The sequence below is a fragment of the Corella eumyota genome, chromosome 6, assembly GCF_963082875.1.
Source record: "Corella eumyota chromosome 6, kaCorEumy4.1, whole genome shotgun sequence".
Taxonomy (NCBI): Eukaryota; Metazoa; Chordata; class Ascidiacea; order Phlebobranchia; family Corellidae; genus Corella; species Corella eumyota.
The window spans coordinates 13639185-13660291 of NC_137495.1; the positions used below are offsets into that span (position 1 = coordinate 13639185).

General features: G+C 29.3%; 1 pseudogene; it reads right to left on the reverse strand.

Moving 5' to 3' along the window:
• Positions 1–15519: 15519 nt before the first annotated feature.
• Positions 15520–16520, reverse strand: LOC145755900 (uncharacterized; annotated as a pseudogene).
• Positions 16521–21107: the final 4587 nt, after the last annotated feature.

Consider the following 21107-nt stretch of genomic DNA (forward strand, 5'->3'; position numbering starts at 1 on the left):
TAAATGCAGAATAGCTGTTTCCAAGCAAAGATGAAGGTATAAGTAAATTACAAGAAAAACGTTTATTTGTAAGAGGTTGTGATCGCCATTTGTATAAATGTCTATCAACGCATTCGGTTATTACTGTCACAGCAAACCCACTATTTGTTACTTTCGGAATGTTATGTAGAGCTTTACCACAACCTTGAAAGTGGCAGGTTCTGAAAAGATCTAAAAGCAGTTGCAAATATACAAGCACCTTCACGCTAGAAAAAACATTTACAGTCTTACTCCATTCCCAAGATCCAGCTGAAGATGTGGTAGATGCTAATGCTTCTGACGGTATGTAATCACTGTGATCTGATGGGGAGGAATCATTTTGACTACTGCTTGAGGGCGAAGGAACCAGGATTTCCATCTGAATATTTTCTTCAAACTGTTTTTTATTCTTTTGAAACCTTAGGTTGAGTATAAGATTGATGGTCTGTGTTTATTGCTGTTTCAACACATGTAACCAAATCAGTATTTGTTGAAGCATGAGTTTGAGGAATAGTGGGTATTTGCCCAGTTGATAAAGTTTGTGTTGATGCATTACTAAAGGCAGGAGTTGATATTTCCTCATCCTCCTAAAATTTCAAAAAAAAATTTACCTTCTTGGCTAGTTAAAAAAATACGGAAAAAGGAATTTCTACGAGTTGAGTTAAAGTACCTGTGGCGCATCAAAAATATCTGAATAGTGTAAAGTTGACTTCTTTAATTTCTAAAAACAAAATTTTACATAAATTTTTATGTAATTGCCGATAAATGAATACATTTAAAAAAGGATTGGTATTTAATTAAAAAAGTTCCTACTGTTGATTTCGTTTGCCTCGATTTATAACGTGTACTTCGAGAAGATTTCCCAAGCTCTTTAGAAGTTGACGGTCGATCAGATATTTTATAGTTGTATGAAGAAAAATTAAATATTAAGGGTACAGAACCAGGCTTTAACCTATTTGTATATTGAATGACAGCCTTGCCTTCTGAGTTAAATTTTAGTTTTGACACATAATCTCTTGCAAAAAATGCTCACTGCAAATCAAAGAATTTTCGTCAAGGGTTTTTGATCTTTTCATTTTGTGCAGCCAAGCCTTTAACAAAGGTTTATTGTTTTGTGGAAATCTATGAAAATGGACAGGTTGTTCAAGATTTTTGGTATTATAAAAGGAGTTTGAACATCCTGGAGCCTCACAGAAATTGCCATTTTTTTTTAATTTGGCTTTCTTAGCTAAAATTTCGCCACTAAATTCCTTTTTTTTACAATATAAATCTAATTAAGTAAACAAAATAATATTGTGAGATCAATGTTATAGTTTAAATTGATACATATCAGGTTTGGTATATATTCAAATAACCACCATAATTGAAAATTATACAAATATGAAATTAAGCCTACAAAATGAATATCAGGCCATTTGCCTATCAGCCTATGCAGCTAAGATTATATGGGCTATTTTTTAAATATGCATAGTAATCTATGTTACATTGCAATCTGGACTTTATCATATTACTTAAATTTTAACCTTCTACACTGTTTCACTATGCAGTAAGTTAATCTAGAGATATTGCTGACAGTCTGAAACCAAAATTAACGTTTTAACAGTCTCACAGCAGGGGTTAGAAAAACTGCTTTTTATTAAAAGAGACCAATTATAAATACATTACAAAAACTATTAGTTTCTTTACATTAAACTAAACTGTAAAGTTAGTTTATCATATTGGTTTCCGCAACTGTAAATGGACACTATATCGCTGTTTCACCACCTGACTACTAGCTTAAAAACAGGCAGACGGGTGATATTTGCCATGAAATTAAAAGCTAACATTCGCCTAAAGTTAAACTTTTGGTTCCAATACTATACCAGTATTAGTAACAGGTATATAAGATAACATTTTTCACGTTTCTACCCAAAAAAATTAAGTTAAACTTGACATTTCACTAATTCAAAATTTATAGCCATAAGAAACAACGATAATGAAAATCGTCTTCCCTTACGATGACGTCACAACGGTAAACACTTTTTTTTGTGAAAAAGGTAACCCCCTATAACTTTTAAACCAGAACCCCTAAAAAATCTGATTTTTGAAATTAAATTTAAAAAAATATACTTATTTTTATAAAATAGGCCTAGTTTTGCCTTTAGTTCCCCTTTAAGATGTGCATTAGCCCCCGCACCTTTCTTTCATACAGCTGCTCAAACGATAAAACCCGGTAAACTCTTGCAGCACCTCCTGAAATGCGAAAGGTATCAGGTAAAATTTAACGATGCCATTTGTTTGACTTCTACAACAAAGTCGCTTTAGCATGGACTTTACCGAACCATTAAATCTCTCCACAAGGTTATGGCTCATGGAATGATAAGGATTCTGTTTCTTCATGCATTTCGAAAAAACTTTGGTTTCCCATGTCACTTAATAACTCTTTAGGTATGTCAAGTCTACACTACGTATTTACTAAAGCTTCAGCAACTCTTTTTGTGGATTTTAATCAACAACTCTCCTGAGTACCATGTTGCGTAAAATGTACTTGTGTTCCTTGTAACTAGACGGGTGTATCAGCCCTATTAAGTCTAGTGTTGCAAGTTTAAACAGGATTTCAAATAAAGAAACACTTGCTGCCACAAATTGTTTTTTACTCTAAGGTTTAAAACCCCTTTTCAAGTTTTTTGGTTTAAACTGCTCCGAACTCTTATTGGTTTTGGGTTTTGCTTGTCGCACTTTTTTCTGATCTCTATCTTCAGTTAAGTTGTTTTGCTTTAGAAGCACACTCTTCAAATGCTTATAATTTACAGCACCTTGGGCCATAAAGAAAAACAATGAAAGAACAAGAATAATACTGGTTATTATATATGGTTGCTAGTCAAACCATACTCGGGTTTATGCGACCTAGCAATTCATACTCGAAACAACAAGAATTTTAAAATATTTTTTGCGGGAGTTTTTCACCTTGCAAATTGTCTCGCAGGCTGCTGTATCAACGAGCGATTCTACTTAAGTTATTTGTGAATATCTTGTGTCACTAAATATTATCTATGCCTATTTTTAAACCAATAAATATTGGATATATGCAATATTAAATGTGTTATATGTAGTGATAAATTATTGTGTTGTTGACATCTTTTTTTATCAGTTGACTTATTTTTTAAAGTTATTGTTACACAGCAATTAACTTTTATGGTTGCCAGCTTACGCTATTTGTTACATAGTAATAGTGACATAATTACCTCCCTGCTATGCTGACAAAAAAATCAGCACTACTAAAAAAAGAGTAATGCATTTAAGAAAAAATCGGCTTCGTGTATTTATCATCGGTTTGTTTGTGTATGGTAGTGGTCCAAACACTTTCTTACCATACACCAGATCCTGGGTTCGATTCCCAGTGATCTCATGCTGTAGCGCTCTTAACCAAAAAAAAGTAAATGTAAATATTTATGATTGCTTTTATGACATTTATTACCTGTTATATAATTTCATTATAGCAATATTAGTTAGGTTTTACAATTTATTATTTAAAAAAATATTAAAAAAATTATTTTTGCATTAATATATGTGCTGTTGGCAATAAATATTTTATTAAATATAAAAAACAAATAATAATTTGAGACTTTATTATTTTAGATAATTATTTATGTGAACAACTTTCCGTAAAATGTTTTAAGCAAGCTAAAAGTTTTGCCAATGAATTCTGCTCTCCTATTCAGTTGAACAAACAATTAGAATTTGTTGAGTTAGAACTTGCTCAATATTCTTCCACTGATGTTAAAGATTTAGATTCAGTTGATCACTTTCCTACCAGAAAAGAACAATTTAAAAGAATGTCCAAGTTAACTCAACCTGGCTATCACCCTGGCACAAAGATTAAGGTGAATGAGGTATTTGAATTAGCAAAAAGAAATGCTGAAGCAGCAGCTGAACAAAAATTCAATAAAACGACAAAAAATGAAGCTAAACGACTTGAATTAGACAAGAAAAAAAGAGACTTTATTAAAATACATTCCAAAGTTGTGGCTCTTGTTGGGCACGCAGGGACTGGTAAATCAACTTTTATTAAAATTCTGATTCAGGAAATTTTTTCTGAAAATAGCGACTTTCTTCAGAATATAAAATTTATATTCTGCATTATTTTGCGATCAGTTGATTTTTGTAGGGAAATGTCAATTTTCAGGTTTCTTGTTGCAAATTCATCTATAGATTGGAATCAACCAGAGTCTACTGATGTAGAATCATTTAATTGCATTAAAAACAGTTCTGACACTATCCTCATCTTTGATGGACTGGATGAGGCTGATAGTACTACACCCAAAAACTTGGTATCTACAAATGGCTATGCTGAAGATTTTCTAAAAAACATTTTTAATGGAAAGTTATTTCCTAATGCTTATAAGTTTATCACTTCTCGACCAAGGCAAATGTATGAGTGGCATCCTTCTTGCAGACCTATCTTAGTGTTAAAACTACTTGGTTTCAATAAGGAAGCACAAGAAAACATTTGCGTGCAAATATGTGGGGAAAATTCACCTAAAGTCTTAACCTACTTACAAGATCATCCGGATATTGATGCTTACAATTATGTTCCTGTCAACTGTATCCTATCCATGCACTGCATTAATCAAGCAATTTTGTCTGGCTCTGTAGTTAATCTAAAAACTATGACAAATGTTATGCTTACTTCTTTAAAGCATTATATGAGATCGGATCATTTTCCTGACAACACAGACATTCTTGAGAACGAATTTAAAGGTCTAGCTTTTCTTGCATGGAATGGGTTTAAAAAGAAAAAAATTTGTTTTAATCAAAAAGACATTAAAAAAGCTGGAATTACAAAAGAAATGCTTAAAACCTTTCTTGACACTTTTGTTTATGATTCTTCAAACATGAAAGTCAAGATATTAGAAGGAGACAAACGAAGCAACTTTAGCCATCTCACCTGGCAAGAACTGTTTGCTGCCATGTATTTATTCTTATGGGCAAGTCTGGATAAATTTCAAAAATGTGTTTCTAAGTTTTCCACTAGTCGATGGGAAGTAGTCACAAAATTTCTGTTTGGGTTTTACAGTTCCAAGGATTTGTCTGAATTTCAATCTGGTTCTTCAACAGCTTATGATAAGAAACGAGCTGTTCTAGAAACATATGCTAAAGATTTGTGTAAAAATGTTGATTCTTCATCAACTATTATTGAACTCAGCAGTTATTTGTATGAATCCAACGATGATGACCTCAACCAGTCTGTTTTAAGTCTTCTACCTGATCATTTAGACCTTAAGTTTAAGAAATCTTTGTTGCCGAGTGACTACATCCATCTTGGCTACTTGTTTAAACAATTGACCAAACCTCTTTCTTTAAAGATAAAGTTAAGACGAGGAGTAGGTGACCATTCTCAACTGCCTAGTATCTGTAAAGGTTTAGTAAAGGTAAGCAAAAACATTATTGTTATTTTGAATATGATGCCCAAGTTAAATTTACACAGGAAATTTATTTACTAAAGTAGATAAAATCATCAAAATTTATAGATTTGTATTCAATATTATTTTAATAATTCTGTAATTATAATAAAACTTTTTGTTTGAATAAGTAATTTGCAATTTTGTAAAAAGTAAAATGATAACAATGCTCATATTGTTTAACAATGGTCCATTGTTAAGATACAATCCCCCATTTTGTACTTTCCCTAAATTACATTATTCAATAAATAAAAGTTTTAATAAATTTTTGAAAGCAAAACTTAACATTCTTTACCTGAATACAAAATAAATTAATAATAAATAAAAATAATGTAAAAACTCAAACTTTTAGTATTTAGTATGACTACTTAAAGGGGGCAGCTTTATATTACTATAAAGGTAGGTTACAAAACTACACAAGCATTTTAGGTTTACGTAACAAGTCTTATTATTTACAATTATAACAAAGAAAACAGAAATCGATGTTAACTTTAAATTTGTTTCACATAAAAAAAACTCTCATAAAATATTGATCCAAACAAAGCTTAAAATAATTTGTTTTATAAACTAAAAAATTGGGTTAAAATAATATTTACCTCAATATTATTGCTGGGGATTTTATTATTACCCCTAAATATTTTTGTACTCACTGGGTTAGTTGCAAAGTATTATTATATAAATATCTGGGCTTAAATTACTTAAAGTTATCAAAACTAAATTTTAAATTTATTTAAACTAGCTTTAAAGAAGAATTAAAATGTTGGTAGTTATTATTTAAATTCAAAATGCTCATAATTACTATTTTATAAAGAATATATTTTTTAAAACTTTTTTAGGTAATTAAATTAAAGTAATCTTCAAATTAAATAAAATATAAATTATGTTTTAGATAAAGTTGGACTTATCAGGGAACTATGTTGATGATGGAACTGCAACATTACTGGGTGAGGTTATTGACAAGTTTGAGGAACTTAATATTAGTTATTGTCGCATCACAGAAGTTGGTGGATTGGCCATTGCTAGAGGTTGTTCAAAACTAACACATCCTGTAAATACATTACTTTATTGCTTGGTATTTAAAGATTAATTATTTAAACAAGCACTAGATTTAAATAACATTTATTATTAAAATTACTTTATGTAACAACAAAACTTTTTTATTTAGTTTATAAAAATATAAACACAAATTTATTTTCAATTTTAGTAGCAAGAAGTAGAAAAGTCACAATGCCCATTAACTTTAACAATGGGTCATTATTAAGTTACAATTTATTGTATTATATTTAAATAAAATTATTTTTTGTATTTCCTCAAGATCAAATTATTTAAAAATTAAAAGTTTTAAAGAAATATTTAAAACAAAATTACCTCGTTAACTTTTGGAGAATTTTAAACTTAAAATAAACAAAAATATTTAAATTTAACAATTAATACATTATTTTAGTGACATTAAACAAATTCAGTTTTAAACATTTAAATATTTTGGCTCATTTATTAAAAAACGATTTATAAATTAACAGTAAAATTTTATTAAAACAATAAGGGTGGAGTTATTAAAGTTGAGTTAACTTAATCCCCGGTTGACTTTTTATTTTTTTTGTGTTATTAAAATCGAGTTAAACTTGGATTAACTAATCCTAGTTTAACTTGCGATATTTGTCGAAAAACTGATTTAAACCGGTTTGAAATCGCTATAGCGAATCAAAACAGCAAACAACAATTTTTGTTGATTTTCGCTGTAACCAAGGACGTTTTGTTCACTTTTTTGCACGAGATTCAAGTTTTTGTAAATAATAAGGCTAAACGTGATTTTGAAGGGTTTTAGTAATAATTTAACATTTAAATTTCTTTATTAAGTTAGACTTAGTTAAGATTAGTTACTGTTAGTAAACAAAGAACAGACCTTTAGCCTATTCAGGCTTAAGATTACTATTATAAAAAAAATGAATGCTATAGAAACTTTTTTTACAAATTGTTTTTAAATATTGTCAATAGGAATAAACGATTGTTAAGTAATTTTTTATTAAAATGGATACTTTGGAAATCATTGAAATAACAAATACAACTTACGAAATTCCCAAAAACGATTAAAAGATATCACAAATTTCCTGGAAAAATATACAGAAAGAGAAATAGTCCAGCGTTACAGATTTATTAAAAATAGCATTTTACAGCTTTATAACATTACTGAAAAAGATTGAAGTTTAAAAATTAGAAGCCATGGTGTTTCAGCATTGTTGCAGCTTTTGGTAACCCTTAGGTATTATGCAACAGGGAATTTGCAACACAGTGATGGAGACTTAGTTAGGGTACATAGATGCACGGTATGCCTTATTGTACATCGGATTTCCAAGTGTATAGCTTCGCGCAAACACTTATTTGTAACATTTCCTCATGGATTGGCTCTGCAAACATGCATAGATGATTTCGGGCAAGTTTCAGGGTTTCCCAACGTAGTTGGAGCAATAGATGGCACACATATTTCTATTGTTTCACCTGGTGGAGATTCTCCTAAGGTGTTCAGAAACAGAAAAGGATTTTTTTTGTCTGGTCTGTTGTTAGGTGACAATGGTTACCCCTGTAAAAATATTTAATGACTCCATTACTTCATCCCTTCACATTACCACAAAAATATACAATAAAGCTCACATAAAAACAAGATCAAGAATTGAACAGTCTTTTGGCATTTTAAAACAAAGGTTTCAGGTCCTTACAATTCTACTTTGGACACATCTGGACAATTTAATAATTATAATAGTTGCAATTATGTGTCTGCATAATTTTGCACTAAAAACAAGGCAAGAGAAACTGGCACCTTATGATGCTGAAATCCCAGTAATTAAAACACATGGAGAAGCTGGTCATTTATTGGCTGGTCAAGCTGTGCGAGACCAAATAACAAATAACTATTTTCAGTAATATTTAAATTTAAGAAGAAATTTTTACGTTAATATAGTTAGACTGCATAAAAATTTTTGTTTATGTGTTTTATGTAATCTTTTTGTAGCTAGGAATAAAATGAATAAAAAAAATTAGAACTCTTAACTACGATCAAAGCGAAGGAGAAGTATTGTTGGAATTGGTAAAACCTTATCCAGTTATAACTTCAAAATTAACAAATTCTTCTACCACAACTGCAAAAAAAATGTTTGGGTTGATTTAACAAAAAAATTTAATTTAATCAATATACGATGCAATAATACACCAGAAAAAATTTACAAAATTTATACAAAAATATTAAAAAGAGGCCAAATCAGCTAATACAGAACAAAAAAGAGAAATTAGAAAAACAGGAGGTGGCCACCACCTAATCCCATTAGCTCTTTTACACAGAAAGTCATTTGTGAGTAACAATTATATTTTTATGATAAACCAAATAACACACAACGATAAATTTACTACAAACCTGCAAAACTTTCGTTTTAAATAATAGCTTTAATTCCCAATGAAATCAATTCACTGCATAACAGTTTTGATGATGATGCCTTGCTGATTCTTGATCTTACTGGTAGCACTCCAGTCATGATCAAATTGTTACTGAATGTTCTTCAAATAGAGAAATTTTTATAGAATGTAAAGAATAACCAGGTTAAATTTTATGTTGTGAATATTATTACCAATGAAGAGTTCTAGTTTAAAAAAGGAGTCACAAATATGTAATTTTAAATTATGTTGTAAAAAAGTAATACCAGTCTGTTCATAGATGTTGTAGTACAAGAGACACCTGAGGAAAAACAAAAAAAATAGTGTCAATCAAGTACTAAGTAAGTCAATGAAAAAAATAAATATTGTTGTCACCTTTAAGTTTATTAATTTTTGTAATGAAATTATTTAAACAATTTTAAAGAAAAAAAAGTCTTTAGGAAGAAAAAGCGATTCTGGTGAGGTAAGGGAGGCAAAAATGTACTAACCAAAAAGTTACTAATAAAGGACCAAGAAATAAAAATAAAAGAATATGATTTAAAAATGAAAGAACTTGAAATAAAAATAGAGCCAACCAAAAATTTAAAAAATTACCGAGCATCATGTTTAAACAACTTTTATGAAATTTAATAGTTTGCATATTTATTTATTGTATTATTTATGTTTTTATATTTTGTTACCTAAAAAAAATAGTTATCTATAAAATTTAAATAAAAGGGTTTACTTTCCACTTCGCATGAATATAAGAACAAAACTTTTCTAGATTGAAAATATGATACCCTGTCCAAAATAGGTATTTACCGAGAGCAAAATGCTTAAAACCATCATCGTGATTTCCTTGTTTAGACAAGTCAGGGTGGACGATTTTTAACTTCAACGACATAAAAGTATTCTCTAAACTTTGTGACCTGCCCATTGTTAGGGATTGACAGGATGTTTGTAATTTCTAATTTAAATAGCTACAATAAAGGTTAAATATATTGCCCTTGTGACAACTCAATAAAAACTACTTAAATAGTTAATCTTTTAACCAAATGTATTTGGCAGAGCCCATATAAAACTTAGGTTGTAATTGACTATACACATTATAAATGCACTTAACAGGAGACAAAAATAGGTAAAATACCTTACAATGAATGATATGTCTGGTACATCACTGACGATTTACGGACTGACTAAAGCCATTACAACCAGTACTAACTTACTAATTATACAACTTTGCTTTGCTGTTGTATTGTTTTCCATAAGCTACCCATGAATTACCTATTGACTCTGTCCAAACAATCACAACAACTTTTAGGCCAATCTAGTTTTACTATTAGACTATTGCCGTAATTTTTTTTTGATAAAGTAGCTAATTAATTTTAAGTTAATCTGAGTTTAAACTACCTTAATTCGCAAGTTAATTTTTAGCAATTTAACTCGATTTTAATTCGCGATTACCGTTAACTCGACTTTAATTAATCCACCCTAAGTGTGATAATAAGTAAATTTTAAGTTTAAATATTTCAGATAAATCATAAGTTATTAAAAATTAAAATTGTTCATTTTTGTGTGATTTCAAAATTTTATTTATTATTATTTTGATAAAGTGTTTTGTTAAACTGTTTTTTATCCTAGTTATTTTAATTTAATTAACTTTTAAATTAAGTAAAATATAAATTTTGTTTTAGATAAAGTTGAACTTATCAGAGAACGAAATTAGTGATGAAGCTGTAAAATTACTGGGTGAGGTTATTGACAAGTTTGAGGAACTTAATATTTGGAAGTGTAACATCACAGAAGTTGGTGGATTGGCCATTGCTAGAGGTTGTTCAAAACTAACACATCCTGTAAGTATATTACTTTATTGCTTGGTATTTAAAGATTAATTATTTAAACAAGCACTAGATTTAAATAAAATTTATTATTAAAATTACTTTATGTAATAACAAAACTTTTTTATTTAGTTTATAGAAATATAAACACAATTTTATTTTTAATTTTATAACAAGAAGTAAAAAAGGTCACAATGCCCATTAACTTTAACAATGGTCATTGTTAAGTTACAATTTATTGTATTATATTTAAATAAAATTATTTTTTGTGTTTTTTTGGGATCAAATTATTTAAAAATTAAAAGAAAAATAATTAAATTTAACAATTAATACATTTTTTTAGTGACATTAAACAAATTCAGTTTTAAACATTTAAATATTTTGGCTCATTTATTAAAAAACGATTTATAAATTAACAGTAAAATTTTATTAAAACAATAAGTGTGGAGTTATTAAAGTCGAGTTAACTTAATTCCCGATTAACTTTTTATTTTTTTTGTGTTATTGAAGTCGAGTTAAACTCGGATTAACTAATCCTAGTTTAACTTGTGATTTTTGTCAAAAAACTGGTTTAGACCGGTTTGAAATCGCTATAGCGAATCAAAACAGCGAACGACAATTTTTGTTGATTTTCGCTGTAACCAAGGACGGTTTGTTCACTTTTTTGCACGAGATTTAAGTTTTTGTAAATAATAAGGCTAAACGTGAATTTGAAAGGTTTTAGTAATAATTCAACATTTAACTTTCTTTATTAAGTTAGACTTAGTTAAGATTAGTTACTGTTAGTTAAGAAAAAACAGACCTTTAGCCTATTCAGGCTTAAGACTACTATTATAAAAAAATGTACGCTATAGAAACTTTTTTTACAATTTGTTCTCAAATATTGTCAATAGGAATAAACAATTTTTAAGTTATTTTTTATTAAAATGGATACTTTGGAAATCATTGAAATAACAAATACAAATTACGAAATTCCCCAAAAACGATTAAAAGATATCACAAATCCCCTGGAAAAATATACAGAAAGAGAAATAGTCCAGCGTTACAGATTTAATAAAAATAGCATTTGACAACTTTATAACATTATTAAAAAAGATTTAGGTTTAAAAATTAGAAGCCATGGTGTTCCAGCATTGTTGCAGCTTTTGGCAACTCTTAGGTTTTATGCAACAGGAAATTTGCAATGTAGTGATGGAGACTTAGTTGGGGTACATAGATGCACGGTGTGCCTTATCGTACATCGGATTTCTAAGTGTATAGCTTCGCGCAAACACTTATTTGTAACATCTTCTTATGGATTGGCTCTGCAAACATGCATGGAGGATTTCGGGCAAGTTTCAGGGTTTCCCAACGTAGTTGGAGCAATAAATGGCACACATATCCTTATTGTTTCACCTGGTGGTGATTCTCTTAAGGTGTTTAGAAACAGAAAAGGATTTTTTTTCGTTAATGTTCAGGCCATCTGTGATGCTCACCGAGTATTTACCAACATTGTTGTGCGTTGGCCAGGATCGACTTATGACTCCCGAATTTTTAAAAATTCAAGAATTCGAGACCATTCTGAAGATTGATTTGTGTCTGGTCTGTTGTTAGGTGACAATGGTTACCCCTGTAAAAAATATTTAATGACTCCTTTACTTCATTTCTTAACATTACCACAAAAAAGTACAATAAAGCTCACATAAAAACAAGATTAAAAATTGAACAGTCTTTTGGCATTTTAAAACAAATCTTTCGGACCCTTACAATTCCACTTCGGACACGTCTGGACAATTTAATAATTATAATAGTTGCAATTATGTGTCTTCATAATTTTGCACTAAAAACAAGGCAAGAGAAACTGGCACCTTACGATGCTGAAATTCCAGTAATTGAAACAAATGGAGAAGCTGGTCATTTATTGGCTGGTCAAGCTGTGCGAGACCAAATAATAAATAACTATTTTCAGTAATATTTAAATTTAAGAAGACATTTTTGTGTTAATATAGTTAGACTGCATAAAAATTTTTGTTGATGTGTTTTATGTAATCTTTTTGTAGCTAGGAATAAAATGGATAATAAAATTAGAACTCTTAACTCTGATCAAAGCGAAGAAGTACTGTTGGAATTGGTAAAATCTTATCCAGTTATAACTTCAAAATTAACAAATTCTTCTACCACAACTGCAAAAAAAGCTTGGGTTGATTTAACAAAAAATTTAATTTAATCAATATATGATGCAATAGAACACCAGAAAATTTACAAAATTTATACAAAAATATTAAAAAGAAAGCCAAATCAGCTAATACAGAATAAAAAAAAATTAGAAAAACAGGAGGTGGCCACCACCTAATCCCATTAGCTCTTTTACACAGAAAGTCATTTGTAAGTAACAATTATATTTTTATGATAAACCAAATTACACACAACGATAAATTTACTACAAACTTGCAAAACTTTGTTTTAAATAATAACTTTAATTCCCAATGAAATCAATTTACTGCATAACAGTTTTGATGATGATGCCTTGCCGATTCTTGATCTTACTGGTAGCACCACAGTCATGATCAAATTGTTACTGAATGTTCTTCAAATGGAGAAATTTTTATAGCATGTAAAAAATAACCAGGGGAAGTTTCATGTTGTAAATATTATTACCAATAAAGAGATCTAGTTTTGAAAAAGGAGTCTTTAAAAAGAAAAAGCTATTCTGGTGACGTAAGGGAGGCAAAAATGTTACTACTTAGGCAGGAAATAGAAAATAAAAAAGAAATTCATAAACTAACCAAAAAGTTACTAATAAATACGGTGGCCCACAAGGGCAAAACATTTAAAAGAGTAAAAACATTTTAAAAACTAAAAACATTTAAAAAATTGAAAACATTAGTTTAAAAAACATTTAAAAAATTGAAAACATTTAAAAAATTAAAAACATTTCAAAAATTGAAAACATTTTGAAAATTGAAAACATTTTAAAAATTGAAAACATTTTGAAAATTGAAAACATTTTAAAAATTAAAAACATTTTAAAAATTAAAAACATTTTAAAAATTGGTAACATTTTGAAAATTAAAAACATTTTAAAAATTGAAAACATTTCAAAAATTGAAAACATTTTGAAAATTGAAAACATTTAAATTTTTAAAAACATTTTAAAAATTGAAAACATTTTGAAAATTAAAAACATTTTCAAAATTAAAAACATTTCAAAAATTGAAAACATTTTGAAAATTGAAAACATTTTAAAAATTAAAAACATTTTAAAAATTGAAAACATTTTAAAAATTGAAAACATTTTGAAAATTGAAAACATTTTAAAAATTAAAAACATTTTAAAAATTGAAAACATTTCAAAAGTTAAAAACATTTAAAAAATTGAAAACATTTTTCGGGCGCCAACCAGACCTTACGCGGTCCCAAGACAGAGTACTGGAACTCTAAAGATATTTAAAGTCGACCACGAAGCGCTACCTGTGCCGCTGAATGCAAGTTACCAATAGTTTTGAACGGTTTTTCTATATTTATTTAGTGTTAAATAGGAATATGGGCATACATAATTAAATGAATTAGTCAGTGTCAGTTTGACATAGTGACAGCGGTAGCCTGTGGTAAAGTACATGGCGTACCGGTTTAGTGACCTCTTGGCTGGTGGCCTGCAGAACCAACTCTTTTCTAAATTTTAGCGAATTAATCCGCTTTATATTAACCTAAAAATACAATAACTTTAATATATAAATATTTAAATTGCAGTAGGGTATAACTGTATTCGTTGTGTCAATAGAATTCCGACTTCTGTACTGTGGGCTACTGCCTGACTGTTATTACATTTTTTTTTAAATTTTGGCATTATTTAGAATCTTGATGTTGTTTGATTTGGTATTAATAAAGTCAAGTAGCAGTCACAATAGTTGCTAGTAAAACAGGGCAACTTCAAACCAGATTGTAGAACTTGGTTTTGCAGTACACACATGGCATACATGTATACTTGTGACTAGACATTTTACCTATGTATATGGAGTGTTTTTTGTACAAGGTTAATAAGTTTAAAAAAATAAGAATTGTTATAAGAATGAATTGCCAACATTGTGGAGAATACATGCAAGAAAGTTTTAAATATTGTCCTAATTGCTCAAGGCTCTGAAGTGATCTTTATACCAGGAACAAGCATTCCATTTACCCTTAAGCAATACAAAGACGAGCTTGGAATAACCTATGGAAGAATTGTGTTGTATATTTGTTTTACCACAGAAGTTACTGATAATAGGATTCAAGAAACATTTGTTAATATGGAACCTCAATGTTCACACAAAACTGAAACCATTCCCAATCAACGTAAACTTTAGTTATTTGATTGGAAAAAAATTTTATGACAATGAGAGTAAGTCTTTCAAAAATGCAACCTTGTGTGTGAGTTAAGTAAAATTTGTGGTTTGATGAGGTTCACTTGTTTTTGAAACACTTAATATTTCATTTTTTTATAATGATATTATTTTTAACTTTAACTAAACAATGTTAAACATTATTTGTGTTAGTTTATTTATTATTTAAGTAAGTAATCTTTTGAAAAAATTGTACCATGTACCTACTGTATTTTATTAGAAGTTGTAAATAGCAGCCTATGGTATATGGATGGTATTTTATGTTAGTTTTACCCATTAAAGTTTTAAGGTTCTAAACTGTGTAATTTTTCCTCTTACTAATAAATCTTTGTTGTGTTACCATTTGTGATAAATCAAATTATTATATATATTAAAATAAAAAAAATTACAACACAGTCATAGATTTTTTATTGTACAATCAAAGTATATACATTTCAAAAAGTAATGAGAGGTTAAATTTTATCAACATGCAACCTTAAGCAAGTTTTTGTACAAATTTAAAGCACTGTCCCAATCCTTGGGTAAGGAAATCCCATTAGCCGATTCCAAAACATCAGCAAAGTATCTTTGATAAATTGAATTGTCATCACAACTTTCTGGTAAATTTTGGGTAACATGTTCGTATTGACTGTTTAACATCATTGCCAATTTATTTTCCCCATCATGCAAATGTGGCAAATAATATAACTCATCCGGACGTCCAGCTACAGTTCAGATTTTCGAATATAGTGTGAGTTCCACCTTTGAACAACATCATCAATTTCAGACTGTAGCAAGGTTGAAAAACAAAACCACAAACATTCCTCTTGCATTTTGTTTCCCGGTGTAAAGTCTTGTTGTGCAATTAAATCCTTAAAAAAATTCATCCACCAGGTGGTACTTGTTCTTCGCAGAATAGACCACCAGGCCTCAATTCTTTGGTTATGCGGAGATGTACCGTATATGTGCCCATTTTCATCATTACAAAAATAACATTGCATAGTTGCAACAAGGCCATTTTCTGTTCCACAATCAGACCTGACTTTATGTGGATAACCACCCAATTCAACTACCTTGTTGAAATAGAGATTGCCAATAATTACAGGATTATTATTGGATCTTAGTACCTTCAACCATAATATTTTACGACTCCAGCCATCAATGCATCCATGCAATGCAAAACCGTAAGGCTTAAGTTTGTCAATATGCCAGCAAAAGTTAGGACCAGGAGAACAATAATTTCTTTGTCTCAGGCGTCTTGCTTTTCTTAGTTCGCAACCCTCTGGATCTAACTGTTTCATTAATCTTGCAACAATACTTCTGGACACAGAATATCCATCAATTTTTAAAGCATGCCACATGCTGCGATATCCTAACATGCATGTTGATGAATTCATTTTTTTTAAAATGGCCTGTGTAACTGCATCTTCATCAATATCCACCATTTTTCTTTTTAAATTGTATAAATGTAATTTGCTTTTTAATGAACGTTAGGTTGTTTAACTAGTTAGTATACTAGGCCGACTAGCTGATTAGGGGTGGGGTTACGAATACAACGCCCGGCTATCTAATATTATATCACTGCTTTAAATTGTTTTCCGGCTATCTAATATTATATCACTGCTTTTGAATTGTTTTAAAACATTTATGAAAATTTTAAAGAAATGTTAAAACCTTTTTATAAGAAGGGTGAAAGTCTTAAATATTTTAAGGGGGTTATTTGCCGATAGATTTAATATTTTTTGCGTTAATATAAAGATTTTGTGTTGTGTAATTTTTAGATAACAAAGGCTCAAAATTAAGCCATTCTCTTAAAAAAATTTATGGTGTCATATGCAAGATGTTTTTAACAAAACTAATATGCTAGATTTATCCCAAAATACGATGTCAACTACAAATACGATTTTTAATTGTTACAGGCTAATGTATCCGAACTGCCAACCGTTTACTAAATAAGTTCAATGCCCCTACAAAGGTAAAAAATATCCATGGATACATTAGCCTGTTGTGCAATAAATTAAAATTATTTTTTTTGTTTAAATAAATATTAAAACCATATTATTTGTAGCCTACATAGAACGCAAATAATTTGTTAAATATTAAACAAATAATAACATAAAGATGCATGATATTCAAAGCTCAAACCTAACATAAGAAAGTTTTTTTCGATAAGATTTTTTTTTTGAGAAAAAAGTTTTAAAAAAAAATTACAGACTTAAAATATTGTTATCTTAACATGAATAAAGTCGTCTGAACCCCTTAATTATATTGTAATTCGATAAAGCCAAAAATCACTGCACGAATATTATCACTGAAGAATAACATAACTAATGTATTTATATCTTCAATTAATATTAACATAAATTTAATTTTATTCTTATCTTGCCGACTTTAATATTATTTTATTCAGATATGATGTTTAGTAACCCATGTATATTAGTCCAAAGATACCCTTATTCAGATAGTTCAATATTGTCTATTTAAAGCTGTATTACCGTGTTTTTTTACGCACCTCCATTTTAATGTAAAGCAGGACTTTACTACAAAATATAAAAAATTGTTGGTTTTGTTTTTCAACTTTGCTACAGTCTAAATTTTGAAAATGTTTTTGAACGCTGGAACTCACACTTTATTAAAAATCTGGCTAAGAAACTGTAGCTGGACGTCCGGATGAGTTATATTATTTGCTACATTTGCATGCTGGGGGAAATAAATTGGTAATAAGTTCAAAGGTGGGTACCAAAACCGTTAATGCGTTAATCGTTAAATAACGAAGTTAAATTTTTTGTTAAAATTCAACTTTTAAAAATCGTTATCAGACCCGTTAACTTTCGTTAAATTGTGCCTTCGTTAAGATAAGTCCAATGTTTTATTAGTAAACTCATGGTATCATAATATTGTTTTAAAAAAAAGGTTATTTCTTTGTTTGTTTTAATTATATTATAACGTTGATAGTTATCGATAACTTCCGTTTCATTTAACTAATCAATGTTAATGAATGAAGTTAATGCATTGTGTAATCAATTTCCATTTAACGAAGTTATTTTTTCGGTTAATTGTTCCCACCTATGGTAATAACATTATACAATTATTCAAACATGTAGCCCAAACATAACTATGCTTAAAAATAAGTTTTACATTGTGCAAAACGAATTTTATTAAAAAAATAAAAACTAGAGATTTACCATCAAAAAGGTAAAACAAACAAAGTTTTTTTTAAAAAAGGAACATCTACACGGTTTAAAAACCTTGAAACCTTTATAGGTCAAAATCATATCAAATACAACCCATTTACCATGGGAGGTGATTTACAAAAAAAATACTAAATTCTAGAAAAAATTAACATTGCCAGTAGAATAGTTTTTTAAAAACAACAAGATTTTTAAAATACCACATAATAAAATAGCCTAAAAGTACAAAAATAAACTTGACATATTTAGTGTTTTAAAAACAATCAAATCAAATCAAACCACAAACTTCTCTAAACCCTGCCAAAACCAATCCCACAAGAGATAGCAATTTTAAAAGACTTTTTCATTTTCTCAAAGGTGGTCTATGTGTACAGGTATTCTTAAAGTAAGCGAGCATGTACTTGCAGTTGGACAGCAATTGCAAGAAGTGCCTTGTTTAGACGCTGTACATCCATGAACAAATTCTATTTTGACTTTTGTGTGTAAACCGACAACTGGGATCACATCCGAACCCGTCACAAAGCGCATTATCTCCCCCAATGAAAGACAAGATCCTTCAAAAGTAAAAAAGGTGTTTAAAATGTCTCCAATTTTCTCTTTTTTATCATTTTAGCTTGTTTTTAAAATGAAAGTTGTTTTAGACATTACTTTTTCAAAATTAAAATATACTTAGTTGCTGCAAAAGACTTTTGATATTTGTGACAACTTACCATCAAAAGCACATTCTTCAACAAAATCACAAAAAAATTTGTAGGTTGTAATTTCTTTTGCTCTCATGTTACTTCCTTCTTCACTAAATGCTGGCTCAAGTTCGTCCATAAATGATGTATGATCCCAGGATAAGACCGTGGATGAACAAAACACAGGTTGAAATAAATCCACATTTGGTTTAATAACATTCTGTAACAAATTGTAGCAGTTCATTCCTTGGGATATTTCTTGCATTGCTGGTAAAATTCTTTCAACTTGATATTTAATAACAAGTGACCTAAAGGTTTTATAAACATTTCATTACCACCTTGAACAACTTAGACAAATCTAACCAAAACAAAACTTAAACACAACCAACCGTAGAACTGTAGGTCTTTGCACAAGCCCAGCTTTTTTAGGATTTCCCCTAAACCCAATTTCATCAAGCATTTGTTCTCCGATTTAGGAATTCAGTAAAGTATTTACTTCCTCATCAGTTGAAGCTGACCTCATCTAAAAAAAAACATTACTAACTTATATGTAAACTTTTTTTAATAAACCAAACATGGCAATTTATTGATTTTCAAGACAAAATGTTATATAAATACCTGTTTGTAAATATTAAAGAATTTGTTTTCATCTGGTAAATTGGAGGGCAAAACTTTTAACACTGATTGCAATCCATTAACTATGTAGTTATAGATCCATGGGGCAAGAAAACCAGGCCCCTTTCCACCATTAAATAAACTAGAAACAAATAAATGTCCAATGCTTTGTAGGGTTCCATCAGCAATTGATGCAAGGCCACATTCTGGTGCATATCCTGCTAAATCATCTCCTGAGAAATATTTCATTTTAACCTCTTCAATAGCCTCTGAAGTAAAATGATTTTTATTAAAAGCAAAATATTAAATTTGGATTAAAAAGAATTGACTAATAAAACTAATAACAACAACCTCCATCATCTATACCAGATTCACCAATAAACAAAATTTTGTAAATACATGACTTGCGTGACAGGTTCCATTTCTTTTTAAAAAACTGATGAAAATCATTAAAACAAAATCCCCTTCTTACACGAATATTTAACGTTTCACTGGAAAACGAAGCCAATAACAAAACTTCCTTAATTTTGGTTGTTAATTCTTTGGTTGTCATTTTTTTGTTGGAATTTATTTCTAAACAATCTTGTGGCAAGTCACAGTCGCCATCACTTTCCAAGTTTATATCTTCATCTGAATTAATGCCAAAAAAAGGTGTTTCATTGTTTCTATCACATAAATCAGCATAGATTTCTATTTCATCTAAGGAAAACTTAAGATTACATATTGGGCAATAAACTTTTTTATCATGATTGGGAATGGTTTCAGTTTTGTGTGAACATTGAGGTTCCATATTAACAACTGTTTCTTGAATCCTATTATCAGTAACTTCTGTGGTAAAACAAATATACAACACAATTCTTCCATAGGTTATTCCAAGCTCGTCTTTGTATTGCTTAAGGGTAAATGGAATGCTTGTTCCTGGTATGAAGATTACCTCAGAGCCATCCGGATAAGTAAGTGTGTATTTTATATTTTCCTCAAAATTACAGTCATAAGCTTTCCTTTTTTTAATTGCTGCATGAAATATTTCCTCAGCACTTGCACCTTTTTTAATAGACAGTGGTAGTCTTTTCCCCCGCACTGGGTATAGAGCTTCATTATGTTTACTTGATAAACCAATTACAATGGAAACTAAATCATCAGAATCATCACGTTTAATTTTTTTATTTGTCGGCCGAAATGAAAAAGATTTACGCTTTTCAGATTGTAACTTTTGATATCCCTTAAAGTCCAAGGTAGAAGATTGAAATAAAGCTGGAATTTGATTATGTTCCTCATTTGAATTTGTATCTTGAATTGGTCTTGAGCAATTAGGACAGTATTTAAAACTTTCTTGCAAGTATTCTCCACAATGTTGGCAATGCATTCCTATAACAATTTTTATTTTTTAAAACTTATTAACCTTTTACAAAAAATTCAGACATTATTATCATTTTTTGTAACAGCCCTTTAACTTTGTTTGTACTGTGTTTTTAAAGCAACAAAATGATTGCTTAGGCAAGATGCACATAATAAACAGTGGAAAATAAGAAAATGGAGGTCAGCTACAAACAGTACACATTATTGGGTACAATGCCTAGACTAC